The sequence below is a fragment of the Perna viridis genome, chromosome 1 (assembly GCF_037379345.1).
Source record: "Perna viridis isolate PV_CMFRI_1.1 ecotype Kerala chromosome 1, ASM3737934v1, whole genome shotgun sequence".
Classification (NCBI taxonomy): domain Eukaryota; kingdom Metazoa; phylum Mollusca; class Bivalvia; order Mytilida; family Mytilidae; genus Perna; species Perna viridis.
The window spans coordinates 8,695,452-8,715,854 of record NC_142445.1 but is presented as its reverse complement, the minus strand read 5'-3'; the positions used below and the strand labels follow the sequence as shown (position 1 = coordinate 8,715,854).

Below are 20,403 nucleotides of genomic sequence, written 5' to 3'. Positions count from 1 at the left end.
ATATAGCTATAGTCAGAGTCTTCAATTGTCTCCGACTATTTCTTTACATGTAAAGCATATTTTATATCTAAAAAGAGGTGAACTTGTCTCATCTGCTGTAGTCTGTTAAATTCTGATAAACCTGAGAAGGAATAGGTTTACTGACAAGCAATAGTGGCCTTTATAAATGGCATTGATGAACAGTTTGGGTTATGTAATTAATTGATGGGAGCTTTTCAGATTTGATAAAATTTTGATTAGGTCTGTAGTTATTCCAAAAGAAATGTATGAATTCATACTTAACAGGTCAAATAATGTGTATTGGAAATGTATGAATTCATACTTAACAGGTCAAATGATGTTTATTGGAAATGTATGAATTCATACTTAACAGGTCAAATAATGTTTATTGGAAATGTATGAATTCATACTTAACAGGTCAAATAATGTTTATTGGAAATGTATGAATTCATACTTAACAGGTCAAATGATGTTTATTGGAAAAGGGATAGTTTTTATTCTTATTTATTTGCATAAATTTCTCAATTATAAAAGTCCTTATTCTTTCAGAATATTGTGAGTTAAATGAAAACACTTGACATTTCAAAAGAAGAGTGTTGTCAATTTTAACCTTTTGAAGTAAGTTATACTTCCTGGTGTTATAAGTTCTGGTACATGAAATGTTTAATGCTGTCAGACAGTCCAGTACATCACAAAAGTTGTGTGTATAATAGGATGTTACGTTCAGGTAAATCATTTATATCTATGATAAGGATTTGTTTTACTTCCTTTTTTTCTCTTTCTTTCTTTTTCATTGAAAGTGATTTTTTTACATTATCTACTTTGTGTTGATTGTAATTCAAGAGTATTTAGCTAATATAATAAAAAAAAAAAAAAAACACATTGCACAGTTTTAAAGGTATTGAAGGTGTGCAAGTCCTGTTATGAACAAATAAGTACCAGTCTTTATAAAAAATCTGGATGCCTCAATTGAATGTCTGAAATGAAACCGTAGCTACAGGTTGGCTGAAAAAATCATGGTCAACTCACAGCAATTTTTTTTTTAAATGGTGAAACTGAGTAACTGACCATATTTGACTTCAGAATGCTATGTCAAGTACTAAGGAATCACTATTATTTTGTTCTTACTATCTCCTATACATGACCACCTAACATACTATTACTGTGGAAAATTTTGGGAAATCAGAGATCAACATTCTAAACCTATAACTATATTATCTTCCATAAAAAGGATAGGATTTATTCTATAATACCGATCTATTATCTAAGCTATAGAACATTACTTAGTCCAATTATTTCTAACCAGTGTATTGTAATAGATTTTTCTTACATCAAGACTAGAATATCACAATGAAGTAGTCTTTCTAACACTATCTGTTATATTTAAGGGCTTTCCCTACATGGGAAAGACCTTATTGTTTTTCTAATGTTTATTTATTTATTTTTTTTATTCTTTCGTCATTTTCAAAATTTTCTTTGACATGCTCTCCCCTATTCATCTTTCAAGATATCATTACCAAATTTGAACTATCGATAGAACTCATTGAGGACTTTTATAAGATGACCCTGTGAAGAATTCCATTAACCATTGTAGAAGTTATCACCCTTTTATTGGTGTTTTTTTTTTTCAACATGGTCCCCCGAACTCATTTTTCAGGATATCATGACCATATTTGGTGAACATGTAGATGTCATCAGGTTCTATTAGGAAATGACCCTGCTAAGGATTTCATTACCATCTCTAAGAGTTATGTCCCTTCAAAACAATTTCTTTCAATCCCTTATATCTTGAAAATCATAATAGATAGAATAAATCTGGGAACGGTTTCATGTACATAAGCAGACGACCAAGTTAGTGAACATGAATTTGTATTTTGTTATCAAATCATATGGGAGTTATATCCCTTGAAATATCATACATAAGTTTTAAAAATTTATATTTCAAGAACCGCAAGAGGGACATGGGACATAAGACCTTCATCAATGATCTTTGGTCCATGTGACCTTTCATTTACATCCAAGGTCATAGGTCACATGGTGCTAGTTTTTTGTCAATGAAGCAACGACAGTGGCTGAAATTGACATAGGCATCACATGAAAAATATCATAATTTGCGGTAGCACTCACATGCATCCATGATCAATACAATTGTGAATGGAAAAGACTGAAACGTGAAATGGAAAGGAGTAAAAATAACCATGAAATTGATAGTTTATCAAACAGCATGCAAGGGAAATTTCACATCTTCCATTTTATTTAGGAATCCGTGTAATATTTACGCACTTGTTTCTTTGGACTGTTGATCACGGGATAAAAAATTGTTACAGTCAGCGGCCATCTCATGCATATGAATATCTCACGTGACCTTAGAAGAAAAGTTTCTGAAGCTGAAGGGGACGCCAAACAGGAAATAGTTCGATTGAATAAGGTGGGTTACTGCACAAAAGCACTCCCTAATGTAGACACAACTCTTCCATCACAGATGCTTTTTGCGAACAAGTTTTGATTATCTTGAGGGAAAGAATGAGTATATTTTTCTGTATCTGTAGCCCCTGCTAGTACCCTCGCATCATCTTGCCTTCGTGGATTTCTCCAGTTGAGCATCATGACAAATCTGAATATATTCTTTAATTTGCCTGAAAATTTTTAGATGTGGACTTAAAATAGCTGAAAATAGTATTTGAGAGACAAAGTTTTAATATTGAAGGAAAAATTAATCCTTTTTTTCTGCCAGTCAACCTTTTAGTGCAGTACTTTCGCGTCACCCCGCATGCATCTCAACAGACGAACATCATGTCAAATTTTCTGTATTAATCCTGTTTAATTTTTTTATATATCATTGATGTACAATATTTGTAAAATGTTCTTTCTTCTCTAATAGTTTATGATAAATAGGTATGAATCTATCATGAGCTCATAGTCCTGATAATTTACCCATTTTTGCTGCATAATGTATGATAATGATTCAACTTAAGAAAGTTTGAACTTTTTGAATCTGTTTATAAAATTATGCAACAACAGCTAAAGTATAAGAATTGCATGCTATACATACATTGTGTGTACCAACAAATACTTGTAACATGTATTCTTTTTCCAACGCAGTTATCTCCAGAATGAAATGTAGAAAATTATAAGTAAAAAGAACAAATTTTACTGCGTTGGCTATCTTTTTTTCTTTTGAAAGATAAGACTTGTTTACAATGTGTTACTTGTAAACAATCCAAAAACCTAATTTCAATTTATGTATTCATATCATTGTTCGTCATCTTAATACATATACACATATTTACAATTAACAACACATGTTGAAAAACTGTAACATACTTGTTTTTTGTCTAAGTTTAGAATAGATAGTAAAAATGTTATGTACCAAAAGTTTTCAGTTTCTGTTTGTTTAGAATATTTTGACAGCATTGTATTTAATAGGGATGGGACTTGCTAGTTATCTGATTTAGCTGTTAAACAAATATATGGGGTCCATTAGTATTGAAAGATACAAGTTGTTTGAATGATATGAAAATACAGATTGTTTCTATCAAAGTCTTGAATGCCATTTTTGCATCTGTTTGGACTGCTCCATTTTATGACTCTGTTAGTAACTCTATGTAGTAGATGTGAAAGAACCTTGGTTTTGGGTGAACTACTATGTTGATGCTTTGGTCTGATTGTATGGTCATAATTCATTTTGAAAATTAATTAGATAATGGCAAATTTACATGCTTTACACAGGAACACAGTATTCAGCAGTGGTTTAACTAAAGAGTCGTTGTCCATGTATGACTAAGGGAGAACTTTGAGCTGTATAAATATTTGCTTCAATTCTGTGATAAGTAAAAGCAAAAGCTATGTAGTGAAGTGATATAAAAAAGCAAAAAAAATATGGAAGAGTGAATTAACATGTATATTTTTAAATGTGAATTATAAAATTTGTGTGTGTGAAAAGTAAAAAAAGGTTGCGAGTCATTTTTCCCCATTTGTCTTGTCAACTCTAGAAGGCATGGCTGCTCAGCTAATAAATGGTCTTTGAAAAAAAAGAAAGAATGGTAAAAATATTACTTTCCCTAGTTTAAAATATTACAATCCTTTTTTATGATTAGAAATGTGATTGTGCGGTAAGAAACAGAGCAAAGTATGAAGGCTTCATTGACTCAGTACTTCAGTACTTTGATTCTCTTTCTACATTTACTTTGACATGACCCACCAAATTTGGACCTTCAATAGATCTCATTTCAGACTTTTACAGGATAACCACATGAAGAATTTCAGTATCCATTGTATAAGTTATCTCCCGCTTATCAACATGGTCCTCTGAACTCATTTTTAAGGTTATCATTATCCTACTTGGTGAACATGTAGATGTCATCATGTTCTATTGGAAAATGACCTTGCCGAGGATTTCATTGTTATCTTTAAAAGTTATGTCCCCTTAACTCAATTTCTTTTAATTGCTCATATCTTGAAGACCATAAGAGATAGAATCAATCTAAAAACGGTTTCATGTACACAAGAAGAAGAACTAATAAATAAAAATAAACATGTATTTTCTTATCAGACCATATGGGAGTTATATCCCTTGAAATATCATACTTAAGTTTTTAAAATTTATATTTTGAGAACCGGAAGTTGTAGAAACATGGGACCTTCATCAATGATCTTTGGTCCGTGTGACTGTTCATTTGCATCCAAGGTCAAAGGTCATAGTGTGCTAAAAAGCCTTCTCACTGCAAACTACAGGCCTTGATATTAAGAAAATGATGAGAGATATGTGCATACATGCAGCATATGAAATGACCCTCCAGATTAGCCCTACATTTTGAGACAAAATTTACAACTGTCAGACTGTCTGTTCAAGAGTTATGAGAATTTAAATGTTTTGCAGAATTTGGTTTGTGACCTTGACCTTGCTAGTTTTATCAAGGTAAGATTATCCTAAGATGTATGGTGATAGTTCCATGTCTCTACGACTTCCGGTTCTGGTGTTTGTTATTGCATCATATTTAAATAATTAGTGTGCTCAAAATGAGCTCTGCAATTGCCCAAATTGTGTTGTAATTTTGTTGCATATGTTCTGTAGATTATCATACAGTTTTCAGATTTGAGATATCTTGTCCCATTTTGGATCTATTGAAATTTTAGTTTTTCAAAGCGAGGGTATATATTTTAAAATCCACATTAGGCACACAAATGATCAGTACTCAGAATGAAAGATCTGCTAGAGTATAACTGTTTGACACAATACCAAGGACCAATACAAAAAACCAACGATACTGCAACAACTTAAAATTTTCATATTTTTCAATGGTTTTATATATTTCATCAATATTTATGGATTTGATATTGCATCATTTTTTCAACTTTGTCGAAGGGGGTCATGTGATATATCATTTTGAAGGTCTATATGAGTACATTTCAAAAATTAGAGTTCCAACCTCGATAAGTAATTCATGTTTGAAGAGTAGGATCATTACATGCAAAAGGTTAAAGTTCTAAGAAGGTAATATTGTTGCATATCAAATGAAAGGTCTTAAAGCGTACATCCGAAATATCAATGGTTTGTCCTGGAAAAATGAGTCGGATAAGGTCAATGAGTGCAAAACTAAAGTATTTTACATAGTTAGGTTGTCGCATATCAAATTAAAGGTCATGACGTGTACATCTCAAATATCAATATTTTTATACAGAAAAAGAACCCAGTTGGAGTTAATAAGTCCAAAATTCTAAAGATCAATGGAAGTAGGGTTCTTGTATGTCTAATGAAAGGTCGTCAAGTTTACATTACAAAAATAATGTTACAAACATCAACAGTTGTATTTGACTAGGTTACCAACTGCAAAAAACAACAAACTTTTGTAGAAGATAGCATGTTATTTATCAATCCAAATGTCTTTACTTGAATATTTCAAAGAAATAGTTTTCAAGGGAAAGACCTTTCAGTTGTTGAACAAACAATTGACATAATAACTCTGCCTCTGCTACATATTTCTCTGTAGATTATTTGCTGCAGTATAATGGAATCTGTCTTTGTATTTCTTAGTCAAGTCAATGCAGCTATATGAATGTTGATTAAGTCTTTGGCAGGATTCATCTTATTAATGTTTAAGCAGTAATAAAATTCTAGTGTGTTGTAACAATCCTTCTTGTCTGGGATTTCAAATGCCTCAGAGGTCTCAGGGTAGCATGTGCTGGAGGTACTGAGTCCCACCAAGGACTGAAATTGTTAAGTCACTGCATCTCCACCAATCAAGCAGTCAGAATAATGTGTCTGAGTTGATTGACATGCATACCTGCAGGCTGTTTTCTTCTGTGAACTAGCACAATAAAGATTCTGCTCAGAATGTCAGACAAGTACAAAGCTAGGAATTAAATGCATGAATATCAAACAAAGACATCTAACCTCAATCAATCAATCAATAACTATCTGATATACTGGTTATCAGAATATTAAGGTACCCTCACTTTGATATACTGGTCAATAGTGAATTGAGGTACCCTCACCTTGATATACTGGTCAATAGTGAATTGAGGTACCTTTACCTTGATATACTGGTCAGTAGTGAATTGAGGTACCCTCACTTTGATATACTGGTCATCTGCTAATTGAGATACCTTTACCTTTTACCTGATAAAACAGAGTTTTAAGGGTCCCCTAAACTGATATATTGGTCAGTAGTTAATTAGGGTACTCTCAACCTGATAAATTGGTAATCAGTGAATTGAGATTCCTTTTCCCTCATCCTGATATACTGGTCACTAATGTACTGAGGTAGCCTCACCCTGATTTACTGGTCACCTGTGTAGTAAGGCACCCTCACCCTGATTTACTGGTCACCAGTGTACTGAGGTAGCCTCATCCTAATTTAGTGGTCACCAGTGAACTGAAGTAGACTCGCCCTAATTTACTGGTCACTAGTGTACTGAGGTAGCCTCACCCTGATTTACTGGTCACCTGTGAACTGAAGTAGCCTCGCCCTAATTTACTGGTGTCTAGTGTACTGAGGTAGCCTCACCCTGATTTACTGGTCACCAGTGAACTGAAGTAGCCTTGCCCTAATTTACTGGTCACCAGTGTACTGAGGTAGCCTCAACCTTATGTAATTACTTTTACCAGTGCATGTTTTATCATATCATTTATTGTTTATATACCTAAGATAACTGTAGGGATCCAGCAGTTCACATATTCATGACTTAGTGAACTTTTTTATCTGTCATGGTACATATGGTTCATCATCAAGGATATGTTTTGGGACAGATAAACTTTACAGTATGTATAACATGTATATATAACCTGACTAGTAAGTCAATTTTCAGTTCCTTGTGCACAATTATTTTGTCTCCACTGAATTCTCAGGTAAGACTTCTTTCTTAGCATGAATAGATATTAACATGGACATCCTATTTTTTCTGTTCAAAAACAAAACAGTTATGTTTTTCAATAGCTTTACTCTAAAATAGCAATATGAACACTAAAAGTTATTCCCCCATTTGCTTGATCTACATACTTTTTATCTCATCCAGCCTTAGGCTTGTGAGCTATTGCAATCATCATTAACTTTTCTTTAAAAATCTTTTCCTCTGAAACCACTCAGTGGAATATTATCTAATTGGTCACCAATATCTCTAGGATATTTACTTTAAAAATCTTGTCCATTATATAGATCAAGAATAAAACATGTCTGCTGTTGCTATTTTTAGACCACAAAGGTCAAGTCACCAATTTCTACATATTTCTCAAAAACTAAAAGAGATGTTGGGAAATAAATGTGATCATCTTTCTTCAACTTATAGAACTCTACTGAAGTCTTTTGAAAACTATTATAGATAGGAAAAAAAACTTTCAGTTGATGAAATGGCCTACAAAGGTCTTCATTTATAGGTCAAAGTTGTTGGACAACTCCTTTTTGAGATATTGCCTTTGGAGGGCAAAAAGTGATTTTTTGCAGTTTTTAGCCAATATCTTGAAAACTATAATTGATAAGAAAAACATTCAATTAATGAATGATTCTTATGTGAAGGCCTTCAAAATTCTTCATTTGGTCCAATTTGTTAAGTCCTTGTGAAAGTTATTGCTTTTATGGCAAAAATTGAACCAGGTGAGAAATTCTGGCTCATGAGAGTGTCTAGTTAAGATACATAATTTAGAGGGTTTTTAAGTATTTATTTATTGATTTTTTTCAATGCTAATTTTAGACAGTTGACTGAGTTTGTTTTTTTTTCTTCATTTTATATTGTTTAGTTCAATAGATATGTGACTCAAAGATCTTATGGTTACTATTACATCTATAACTCCCCAAAAAACACAGCAATGTCAGGTTTATTTCTAATATATTATGTTACTTTATGATGTTTCTTTCTGATCACAATTGTGATGTTTTCTGTCTTGTAAATGTTCATATTGCATGTTGAGTGAAGTCTCTAGAGACCTCGGAACACTGTTTTGGACCTCTTGGGTTATAAATATTTGTCTGTTCTACAGAATATTTACTGAATTATTGATAAAGTTTGCATAGTTAGGGAGTATTTGCCTATTGCTGATGAAGTCTACTGTATTTGTGGGAAGGAATGGTTGATAAAAATGTCAGTATTTGTTTCCATTTTAATGTTTTAAGTGATTTGAGTGATTAGTTACTAGGGACAGATGGGAGAAGGATATCCTGGAGATAAATTTGTCATAATGATAGGCCATATGACAGAATCTGCAAAAATACATTGAAAACAATCCCAAATACTTGAAAGTCTGTGAGAACACTCACACAGAGGATACCTCCTCATTCAAATGGGCTTAAATGTAAAACTTTCATTTGGATTATCTCCCTTTGGATTCATCTGACAGTAACTATGTTTCTTCATGCTTATTAACATCATGATGCCCAACCTTCCTATAAAATAACATCAAAATCCCTTGAGTAGTTAAGGAAAAGTTGTGCTTACAAGGTTTGAACATCTAAAATCCTTAATTTGGATTATCTGCCTTTGTACTACTCTGACAGTAATTATATTCCTTCTTGTACATCTACATAAGACATCCAACCTTCCCATAAAGTTTCATCAAAATCCCTTGAGGGAGGAGTTGCACTTTTTAGGTTTTAACATGTAAAACCTTTAATTTCGATTGTCTCCCTTTGAACTCCTCTGACTAATTATATTCTTTCATGCACATCTTAATATCATACCCAACCCTTCTGTGAAATTTTATTAAAAACTAGTCAGCAATTTAGGAGTAGTTGCACTTACTAGGAATGTGGGCAGAAGAACAGACAGATAGGCAGACAGGATGATTCCACTTTATTTGCGGGGGTGTAATAATAGGTATACAGTTGTTCTTTGGAAACAGAGCCTTAAAGTGAAAACAAACAAAAGAATAACTTAAAAAACTAATTAGGAATACACAGAACTGACTACTAAACTAAGTAAAATGAATTTGTTTGTGTGATCAATGGATGAAATAAACTAAAAATCATCAGAAAAGACAAAGCAGAAAGTAGCAATCCTATTTTTGGACAGATGGCCTTGTTGTTGCAATGTCTTAAGTGTTTATTCAAAATATTATATAAAGTCTCATAGAGAAAAAAAATTCAAATTTAAAGTTCTTTAACCTGCTTAATAGTATTTCTGTTCTTAAAACACTTATTTTCTGCCTATTGATAGAACTTGATGTGAATAAGACAGCTGTAAATAAACGAATCTAAGAATGAGCCATCTGTTGTAGACCATTGACCTTGGTGTCTGTGATATGATGATGGTTTGACAAGGCCACTTACAGTCTCAGAGGGTTGTTTCAGATGTTTGTTCCAGTTACTGGAAAATGTCTCATGCTCTTTTAATCTGTGCTATGTGTTGCCTAACTTATGAAATTGTGTGATATAGGAATTTTCAGGCTTTGTAACTGATTTAGATGATGTTATAAATGGGTATTTACATATCTCAAGCTGTAACAACCCAAGACACCCATAGTGATCGAGAGTTTGCAACTCCTTGTTAGAGCAATCGTACTTGAAAGATGGAAAAGGACATTTTTTTGTTTTGTTTTTAGCCAATATCTTAAAAAGCATTGAAAGGCAAAAAGGACATTTTTTACAGCTTTTAGCCAATTTCTTGAAAATTGTATTAGATAGAAAGAAAAACTTTCATTGATAATTATCTTTAGGATAAGGCCTACAAAAGTATCAATTTAACTGAAGTTTAGGGACACTTTGTTAGAGAGTGATCAAGGGAACTAAAATTCTAGAGGAAATCAAAAGAATGTAATCCAGGGACAAAGACCAGACATGGTAAACAGAAAACACAACAAAGAACATAAAGTAACTAAAATAATACATACAAATTAACAAAAGTAAATGAGAAACTTGGACTCCACTAAAAACTGGGAGCATGGACCAAGTGCACTGGTTGGGTAAGCATCCTCAGCTTTTCTAGGAACAATCGCCAAGTTTCTCATAAAAAGTCAAGTCAGGGGTCGACGAAAGAGGAAAGGAAAAGTATGACACATTGAACAAATCAGTTTTCATGGTGCAGGTGGATACACTGTAATGATCCACGAGTTCATGATAACGACCATTAAATTTTGTAGTGATGACTTCAATCTTGTAGCAACATAACCCTGTTCCAGAAGCCTTATTGTAAGAAGTCTAAAGTCTGACTGCATAGTTACAGCAAGCTCTGACATAACAAATGAGTTTTGATATGAAAACTCCATATGCAGGTGCTGAGATGTAGCCACGATAATACGTCATCTATTTAGCGGGAAATGAAATTAAAGGATCTAGCTGTAATGTTCTTTCTGTCGAATCAGATCAGCTACAAAGTCAGCCTCATAAGAGTGATGGAATAGGTCAGCAAGTAGAGGAGCACAATTTATTCCCATTGGAATGCTGACCGTTTGTTGAAAAATGCGTCCACCACACTGGACAAATATGTTGTTGATAAAAAATTTCAGCATTTTGAAAAAAATCTTTATCTGTATATTTGGAAGATGATTTGGAATTATTTGTATTTATTATTATATAAATTAATTTGAGATAAATACTGTAATCTGATTGGTTAAATAATTTCAATGCCCTATTCAGTTAAATTCAGAGCTACTTTTCTCATGTTTAAAGATAAAATATGTTTTAAAATTAATTTATAAGAATTGGCTATGATAAAAAAAAATTTCTATTGAAAAATAACATAAATCCATGTGCATATTTTGTTTATTGCACTTTGCAAAATAAACAATATGCATATGGAAAATTTATGTTATTTTTCAATAGACAAAATTTTTATTATTGCCAATTCTTAAATAGAGGTATTGCCCTTGAATTGTGAAAAATGATTTTTTTTTTTTTGCAGTTTTTACATTTGCTGTCGTGTAATGGTATGTTGCAGTCCTCAGTGTTGTAGTTGTCCATAGATACTTGGTTTTTGTGCCATAACTAGAGTATTAGTAGGTTGGTCTTTATAAAAAATTTTAGCAAGGTTTCAAACCACAAAATGAAGGTATATATTGATTTTGAGGGTTATTGCCCCAACTGCTTTAGAATTACAACCCCAAAGGGGCCAAAAAGAAGCATTTCATGTAATTTAACTTTATAAATCCAGTAAAAGTATTGTAATGGTTTTGATATTGTTCAACAATATTGAATACCATAATGGTCAGATTGGTTTTGGGGTTTAGGACTTGAATGTTTTAAAAATTAGGGGCCAGAAACAGGCATTTTCCTATGTCCAGAAAAAATTTTACTATTAGTGGATGGATCTTTTTGAAATTGTATTACAAGGTGCAATACCACCACGGGGACATTGGGAAGCTGGGATTGATTATGGGGATTTTGTAGCTCAATTTAGTGAATTATTTCAAAGAAATAGCTTACAAAACCAAGACTATATATTGAATGTTTGATAGATGAAAGAGATTTATTAATTAAACCATATTTAGTTTATCCATACTCCCACCTAATATGACTTTATGGTTGAGCTTACAAGTAAGCTTGGTGGAAGTACAAGGATTAGTGAAAATGAAACTAATATGATATGTACATCCTAAGCATGTCTGTTGTTGCTGTTGGTAGTTATATTGTTTTTACCATTTCTTGTTTATTTTTTATTTCTATTTCTGTGCTAGCTGTATTATGTTAGGAGAAGTGGAATGTAAATCTGTATATTTTGGACGCATGCTAGGTTATTGTAGCTGGATTTGTCAAAACAACTCTTATTGAGCAGGGGTAATGTTTAGAGAAGTTGATATTTTTAATATTTTGGAGGTTACAATGTTCTGCTGGTTAATAAGACGGGGATGATAAGCCTAACTCAAATTACAAAATATGATTTTTAAAGGAGCTGTTTTAGTTGCTTAAGCTTGTATAAAGCCAGTATGATTATTTTCATATCTGATGTTGATTACATTTTTTGCTCACATTTCCTTCATGTTTTCTCAGCTAGGAAAATGTTGACTACTTGCTGCTTAACTTGTTCAAGCTCATACTTGATAATTTTATTAAGACAAGGTATTATTTGAAGTTGGAATTATTTTGGATTTAAGAAAATAAGTGAAAGCAATTTTTACAATACTTACTCCTACTTAGGGGGTTAGTCATGCCGTCATGACTAAGGGGGGGGGGGGGGGGGGGGTAGTCATGTCGTCATGACTAAGGGGGGGTTAGTCATGCCGTCATGACTAAGGGGGGTTAGTCATGCCGTCATGACTAAGGGGGGTTAGTCATGCCGTCATGACTAAGGGGGGGTTAGTCGTGCCGTCATGACTAAGGAGGGGGTAGTCATGTTGTCATGACTAAGGGGGGGGGGGTTAGTCATGTCGTCATGACTAAGGGGGGTTAGTCATGCCGTCATGACTAAGGGGGGGTTAGTCGTGCCGTCATGACTAAGGGGGGGGGGGGGGTAGTCATGTCGTCATGACTAAGGGGGGGGGGGTTAGTCGTGTCGTCATGACTAAGGGGGGGTTAGTCGTGCCGTCATGACTAAGGGGGGGTTAGTCGTGCCGTCATGACTAAGGGGGGTTAGTCGTGTCGTCACGACTAAGGGGAGTTAGTCGTGTCGTCATGACTAAGGGGGGGTTAGTCGTGTCGTCATGACTAAGGGGGGGGGGGGTTAGTCGTGTCGTCATGACTAAGGGGGGGGTTAGTCATGCCGTTATGACTAGGGGGGTTATAAACTTTTCCCTGCTATTTGTTATCCAACTAACCTTACCCCTTAGACATGCCAGCATGACTAACCCCCTTAGTAAGGATTAGTTTTATAAATTTATTACTGGTCATTTTCTTAATTCCAAAATAATTCCAAATTCAAACAATACCTTGTTTTAAAAAGAAATATTACCACTGGCAGATTCACTCTCTTTGATGTGACATATCAGAAATTGCCGTCTTTTTTGTCTTCTTGAAAAATTTCTAGGCCCCAGACAAATAACTCCATTTTTTTTTATTATTTTTTTTTGGTCATTAACTTTGAAGACAACAACCTGCGATAACCTTTGTGAATTATCATATTGATTTTTATAAACATCATTTGATTAGATCTACAACATTGCTGTCTTCATATGTCCCTTGTTTACCTGTTTTTCTAGCCTGTTTTATGATTAATCTAGATCTGTCATTCCATTCCTAATGTACAAAATAATGTCTGTAGATTCAAGTCTTTACGTCGTAATTCCGTACCTCTTATATCGGATAATGTCTTCAGTAAATAGCCAACGGAAGACACTTACAGGAAATACCCTGCCTGATCATTATGTCTTTAAATTTTCTGTAATAACAGCTACTCCCCAATTATCCAAGCACTTTTTCTACTTTATTGTCTAATGTAGAGGATTTGTTTTTCAGAATTCTGTAATTGCTGGTGCTTCCAATGATATTGTGAAGTATGACAAATTTCTATCATATTATTTTATGTTATTTGTTCATAACAATTTGTTAGACTTTTTGAAGGAGGAACTAGTGACTTGTTTCCATCATAGTTTTTCTTTCATAAATAAATACTTCACAGTTGTGAATCCAAAGTCTTGTCTACAAGGGATCCAATATTTGTTCTAGAGTAACTGCCCATCAAAAATATATTGGTGCGAATTCTTATTTTGACACAATTGTGATTATTTCAGAAGGCAAGGCTTGGGTTCAAAACTCATATTACATTTCTCCATCATAGTATACAGCCACATACCAAAAATTAAAAAAAAAAGGCAGAAACTAAGTGATAGCTATCTGAAGTCAGTAATGCAGATGAAAGGGAAAAATAAGCAGTATAGTAACAAGACAACACTGTTACTTAAAGCACCCATGTCCATGATGAACACATTTCTTCTACTTCCTTTGTAGAAAATGTATTAAGAACTGGTAACAGTTCAGAAATGAAACTGCAGATAAGACATTTGAGCTGTGTATTATATTTGAATACATCTATTTGGTGATAATTTTCCTGCTTTTTAATTGGACGATTAGATGTTATAATGTAGAGATAAGATTACAGCATCAGTTTACCAGTAATAAAGGGACAATTGTTGGGGATGTTTGATATGTAGATAGTTTTTCATACCACAACATCTTTATTATAAAATAACAGATACCTGCTGATTGTAATAATAGGTATTAACCAAATATATAATTAGCCTCTGTTTGTGTTAGGTATGTGTAATCTATGGTTAGATTGTTTAGGTACTGAGGTGTTCAGTATATTACTCTAGGGGCTGATCCATATTTGTTTATTAAACAGTGACCCAGTCAGTTTGTCTCTTAGATGTTTATTTTACCATGTTGTATTGGGTTTATTAGGTCATAAATTATATTTTGCACTTTTACCAAGACCTTTTGGAAGATCCAAAACTTATTTTCATGCAGTTTTCTTTTTCATTTGTATTCTTCAGGTTTCCTGTTTTTAAGTGAGATTCTAATAATTGAACCATCACATTTTACATCTAAGAAATTCAGAGTTTGTGCTAATATTTCACTTGAATATATTGAATCTTAGTCCTAGCAGTGTATAGCATGAGCAATGACCCATTTCCCAGATACCCCCCGGTACCGTATAAATCTAAGGTTGTTTATGGTACTTCGTTGTTTCTTGCAATTAATCATAACTGGTCCATTAAAAAAAATAAAGTTATTTTCTTCCCCACTTCCAAAAGTAGATGATATATTTTGAAAATGCCATTGGTCAATCTGTCTGTCCCCATTTTTCCAACGCAGTCAGTATAGTTTCACTTTTCCCCCTTTGACCTTAAGGACGCTCTTCTATGGAAACACAAGTCACTTGACCGCAATTCTGTTCCCCGATTTGCCAAATACTGATAACTTAGTGGCGTTGGAAAAAATTGTATTGAAAATTGTGTTAGAAAAAACAGTATCGAGAATTTGAAATTGTGTCAAAATATAGAAACAATTTGAAATTGAAAGAAAATATAGAAACTTAGAGGTAGAAAGGAACACATTTTTACTGTGTTGGCTATCTTTTTTTTAAAGATAGTACTTGTTTGCAATTGCTACACCCTTGAAGATGCTGAATGGAATGAAATGAAACTTTTACACATGAGTCTACCTAATGTGTTGCATTAAATAGTTACTTGTAAGGTGTGTTTTATGGTTTTGTGCTTTCATAACAAGCCTTTGAAATTTAATTTGATTCCTCTGACTATGATGGTTTGTTTACCTGAAAAAAATTAGAATACCTTACTTTTGAAGGGGAGAAAATGGATGAACCATGTAAAATAGTCATATAAAACTGGAAACCTACAAAGTTTCCACACCATGAATAAGGTTTATTTATGGAATGATAAAAGAAGGTTTAAAATTCAAGGTCACTATTTTGCAATCATCTTGACCAGTGTAATGTTGATTGTTCTGACTTCAAGATTCACTTCCTTTTCAATATCATATACCTAAGCCAAAGTTAAGAACAGATTTTTCTTTAATTAAATATCCAGTCAATAAATTATAGATTAATTACAAAACAAGTCATAGCTTTATCATGGCTGTAATTTGTACTTATTTGTCTTTCCATTTGTGTATCCTAAAAGGTTTAACTTTCATCGACAGCCTAGTGTTAATTATAGTCTTTAAATACTTGATGAATTGCTCTAAATATATACTTTATTTTTTGATTGCATGGAAAAGACATATTACTCTAACAGGGCAAAATTAAGGTTCTTAAATAACACTAGTAGTAAAGGATAAACTTATGTGAACTTTTTGTTGCCACCCATTTATGACACTGTCTAATCTTCATACTGGAAAAGTAGAATCAGTATTTTTATCTGTTTATCCATCTGTTAATTTGCCTCTTGTTTGTTTATTTCAACTTTTTTTAAGCAGTTATTTTTTATTCAAAAAGAAGTAAAAAATAAATACATGTCAGGAAGGGTACTCTAAGAATGATTATTTACTTTACTGATTAGTCAGCTGTCAAGTAGATAGTATAATATCTGTTTACTTTGATTATTGATAAGCATGAACTTGATCATTGCAGAGATTAGCTCTGTCCCTAAATTTAATTCAATGAACCTATTCTTTCCAACTATAACTAGTATTTTTTTTTACAACTAGTGGAATAATTTAATTTTATGCAGAATCATTTGACCAGAAGATGGTTTCCCAAATAATTGTTTCAATTGTTTGTGTAAGAGGGCATTGTTGGGTCATGGACATGTATTGAAAGGTTTGGAGAAATATAATTCTAAAAACATACATAAAATCTTGATTAGAAAGAAGAATAGCATTTATTGAGCATGTCTTATTACTATTTAAAAATAATTTGTAGCACCATTAGTTTTATAGCATGTAAATGGTTTAATTTTCAATTAAGTTTTTCAATAGTCAAGGTTATTGACAGTGTCTTCATATTTAATTTAAATGCTAATAACACCTTAAAAAAATGGAAATATTTTATTTACAACACAAAAACAGCATGGATAAGGTAAAATTGTCAGTAAGGGTCTCATATTTCTTTAAATTTAATTTGTTAGATGTAACTTTTAAGAGGATTTAAACAAGGAAGAAAACATGCATCAGACATATTGCATCTTTTTAGCTTTTAAAACCCCAAGACACCGCCAACTGGAGTCATATATTGGTTTGTCTTGTCAATCATCAACTCAGCCCATCTACAGGAGAAATAATCATTACGAACTGAATTTCTGGTAGCTCTAGTGCAGTATTTTGACAGGGATTGTGACAATTCAACTTTTTTTGACAGGTAAATTTATTTTGTGTTGACCTTTCATTAGAAATAATTACTTGTTTAATCATTATGATATGGTAATGATTTTAAAATGAATCCAAGATTTTGATGTCATTTTATTTTTGTACTTTTTGAAAATGTTATCATTTAAATCATTGATTGATAGATTTTATGAGTTACTTATATATTCATAATTACAGATCCCGACAGCGATAAGGCATTGACATATCCCTGTACTAACAAGATTTTATGACGTCCTAATTGAAGAAAATATTTTTTTAGACTGGAATAATATTAAAGACAGTCAAGCTGAAGTAATATGAACACAATAGTTATTGCCCCATGTGAACATGATTTGCACCATATAATGTTGTGAAATCTATTTAAACTTGAACTGCTCCAAAGTGCTAGTGAAATTTCTTTACACAAATACTTACATTTTAAAAACAAACAGAAATTTGTCTGTTGCTTTGTTTCTGAACTTTGACTTTTTTTTTTGGACTTTTAACCATTTATGCTCTGTGTTTGTGTTGTAGCATGTTTACTTTAACTCTGTATCTTAATTGTTTTCAGAAGAATATTTTTCCATTGATTTATTTTTTTAATATCTTGGTACTGGTCAGGACTGGTCAATGAGAAGGTTGAACTTTGTTAGACCTCACAGCTTAATAAGAATTAATACAATGTGTTTGGCAATTACTTGTAACTTCAAACAATATTACATCTAAGTTATTAAAGCTACATGTAGTTCAGTTCTTTCTGGGTTATAACAATGACCTGAAAAAGGGAATTCATCACACAAGTTTAACATTTTTTTAAAACAGGGAAATCTTTGATGAGTTGAAGATTTGTTCAATTCTTGATACTTTAACAAGCTAATTATCCATTTCTTCCATAAAAACAGGGTTTTTAATCCTCATACACTTACATATTTTCATTATGAACAACTGGCAAGGGTGAGTTACTTTTCATTTGAATGGTTAAGAGGAACAATAAACTTCTCTTTGGACATCATGTCTAGTGAAGACAAACAATTTGAACTTTTCTTCCCCTGGTCTTCTCAACTGAATACAACAAATGATAAAATAATGAAAATTCTTGCTGAGTCATGATGCTTTTTGTGTCACATGCATGTCAGTACAAATATCTCTTGTAGCACTTAATGTGTGGACAGATAAAAAAGCTAACTTTTCTTACACTAAAAACCTACTTAAATTAAACGTAATGAAAACAGGTCTAAATAGCTTATCTTTCAAACCTTTCCAGTTTGTCATTGAGTAAGAAAATTCAATGAGCTTTTCTTCCATTATATGCATCTGTCGGTGGACTTATATGTCAGTAAATTATCTTTCTATCGACTTTGTCAGTACAGATATCTATCTACAGACTCTCTTGTCAGTTAATGTACCTGCCAGTACACTTACCAGGCAACAGACTGTACAAACTGACCTGTTAGTACATATATCTATGAACAGACTTGTCTGGCAGTATATGTTTCTCTGTACAGACACATGTCAGTACAGATATCTTGTCTACAGACTGACCTGTCAATACATGTATCTATCTACTGACTTACCTGTCAGTACATGTATCTGTCTACTGACTAACCTGTCAGTACATGTATCTGTCCTGGATGGTGCTTAGAAACTCCCACTCTCAAAATATTTGGTATTTTGGTATTTCATCAGTCACAATGAAGAGGAGGCAAGGGGAAATTAATGAAGCTCAGAAGCGACTTATTTCAATGTTCAACAAAATATTTTTTTTTAAATTCCAATTTATTGTTGTAATGTATAAAAATAAACTTTCACAAACTCAAGTATAGTTTAAATACAAAAATAGTTGACAGCTAAAGCATATCATGAAAATGATGCTATGTTAAATCTCCCTCTTCAGTTATCTCCCTGTTTTAAGTTTCCAAAGGTTGACACTTATGATAACCTGTTAGTACATGTATGTACATACAATTACTGTAGTTGTTATTGGTAACTAGGCGACATGTGTAACCAGAACATGTGTAACCAGCACATGTGTAACCAGAACAACAACAAGGTTTTTTGTAATTTGTTATTTTGTTTTTGTTTCTTTCGTTCTTTCACTTGTTTTAAATTTTTCACTTTATAGACATAGGAAATACAGTAAATTACCAGGTACTCCCATCATTACCAGCTGACGATTTCTAGAAATGCTCATTAATTCAAGTAAAAATCTGTTAAAATAATTCTCTCAAGAGCAGTTTTTCCCATTTTGTTGATTAATTTGAAGCAGAATAAATCTCTCAGAAGGCAAACAAAATTGTAACTAAACCCAAAGGCTATTACAGCAGCCAATACTTTGAAGTTTAGATATATTCTGTTATACTTATTGCCATGCAAAGTAAAAAGAATTTTGGTCCATGTGTTGATAGGTGTGCCCTAATGTTTCTTGACTAATTTAGGATCTGACATAAAACATTACTCTTATTTATTAAGGCAAAAACAGTATGTAAACTCCAAAATATCTTAACAATTCTGATAGACTGGTGATAATTTACTCTAAGATTTGTCTCAATTTGACAAATAAAAACCCTGGGCATTCTTCAACTTGCAGATGTAGGAAGCAGCCTGTTGAAAATATCAACTTGAAGCTAATGCTCTAATTTGCTGTTTTGATTTTTATTTTTCATTGTTAACCATTGCATATCTATACTGAAAATATAATTTCAATTTTCTTTTAAAAAAAGGAAAACAAATATATGCAGAATAGGAAGAAATGTAAAAAGATCTTGCCTTATTTACACTTTGTGTAAGACTTTCACTAAGGCAGAGACTGCCTTATTAAATGCAACTGCATTGGTACAAACTGCCTTATTACATGTAAAATTGTCTGTGGTAACAACTGCCTTATTAATGTAAAATTGTCTATGGAACAAAATGTCTTAATACATGTAAAATTGTCTATGATACCAATTTCTAATTACAAGTAAAATTGGCTATAGTAAGAACTGCAGTATTACATGTAGCATGGTACCAACTGTCCTATTACATGTAGCATTTTCTTGCAGTACTGACTGCCTTATTACATGTAAAATTGTCTATGGTACTAATTGCTTATATGTGAAATTTGCTATAGTACAAAGTACTGTATTACATATGGTATTTTCTTGTAGTACTGACTGCCTTATTACATTTAAAATATTATATGGTACCAATTGCTTATTATATGTAAAATTGGCTACAGTACAAAGTGCAGCATTGCATGTAA

At 32.6% G+C, this 20,403-nt stretch overlaps 1 protein-coding gene and 1 long non-coding RNA gene across 16 annotated transcripts in view; one reads left to right on the top strand and one right to left on the bottom strand.

The window, feature by feature from the left end:
- The window catches only part of LOC148627115 (general transcription factor 3C polypeptide 1-like), a 179,292-nt gene that overhangs the window by 87,755 nt on the left and 71,134 nt on the right, over window positions 1-20,403 (top strand). For 4 of the 15 annotated variants that reach the window (XR_015919767.1, XR_015919758.1, XR_015919756.1 and 1 more), the window contains 2 exons: window positions 11,329-11,426; window positions 17,011-17,175. The exons of 7 other annotated variants lie outside the window; for them this stretch is intronic. The gene's annotated coding sequence lies outside the window, so the exon portion shown is untranslated. Of the gene's footprint in view, window positions 1-549; window positions 728-2,260; window positions 2,429-11,328; window positions 11,427-17,010; window positions 17,176-20,403 lie in introns of all 15 variants that reach the window. 4 more of the 15 variants (XR_015919759.1, XR_015919752.1, XR_015919754.1 and 1 more) reach the window with 3 other exon arrangements.
- LOC148627117 (uncharacterized) lies at window positions 1,607-3,294 on the bottom strand. The gene is made up of 2 exons (XR_015919776.1): window positions 3,053-3,294; window positions 1,607-2,636 (listed from the first exon to the last, which is right to left on the bottom strand). It is a non-coding gene; the product is annotated as an uncharacterized LOC148627117 (long non-coding RNA).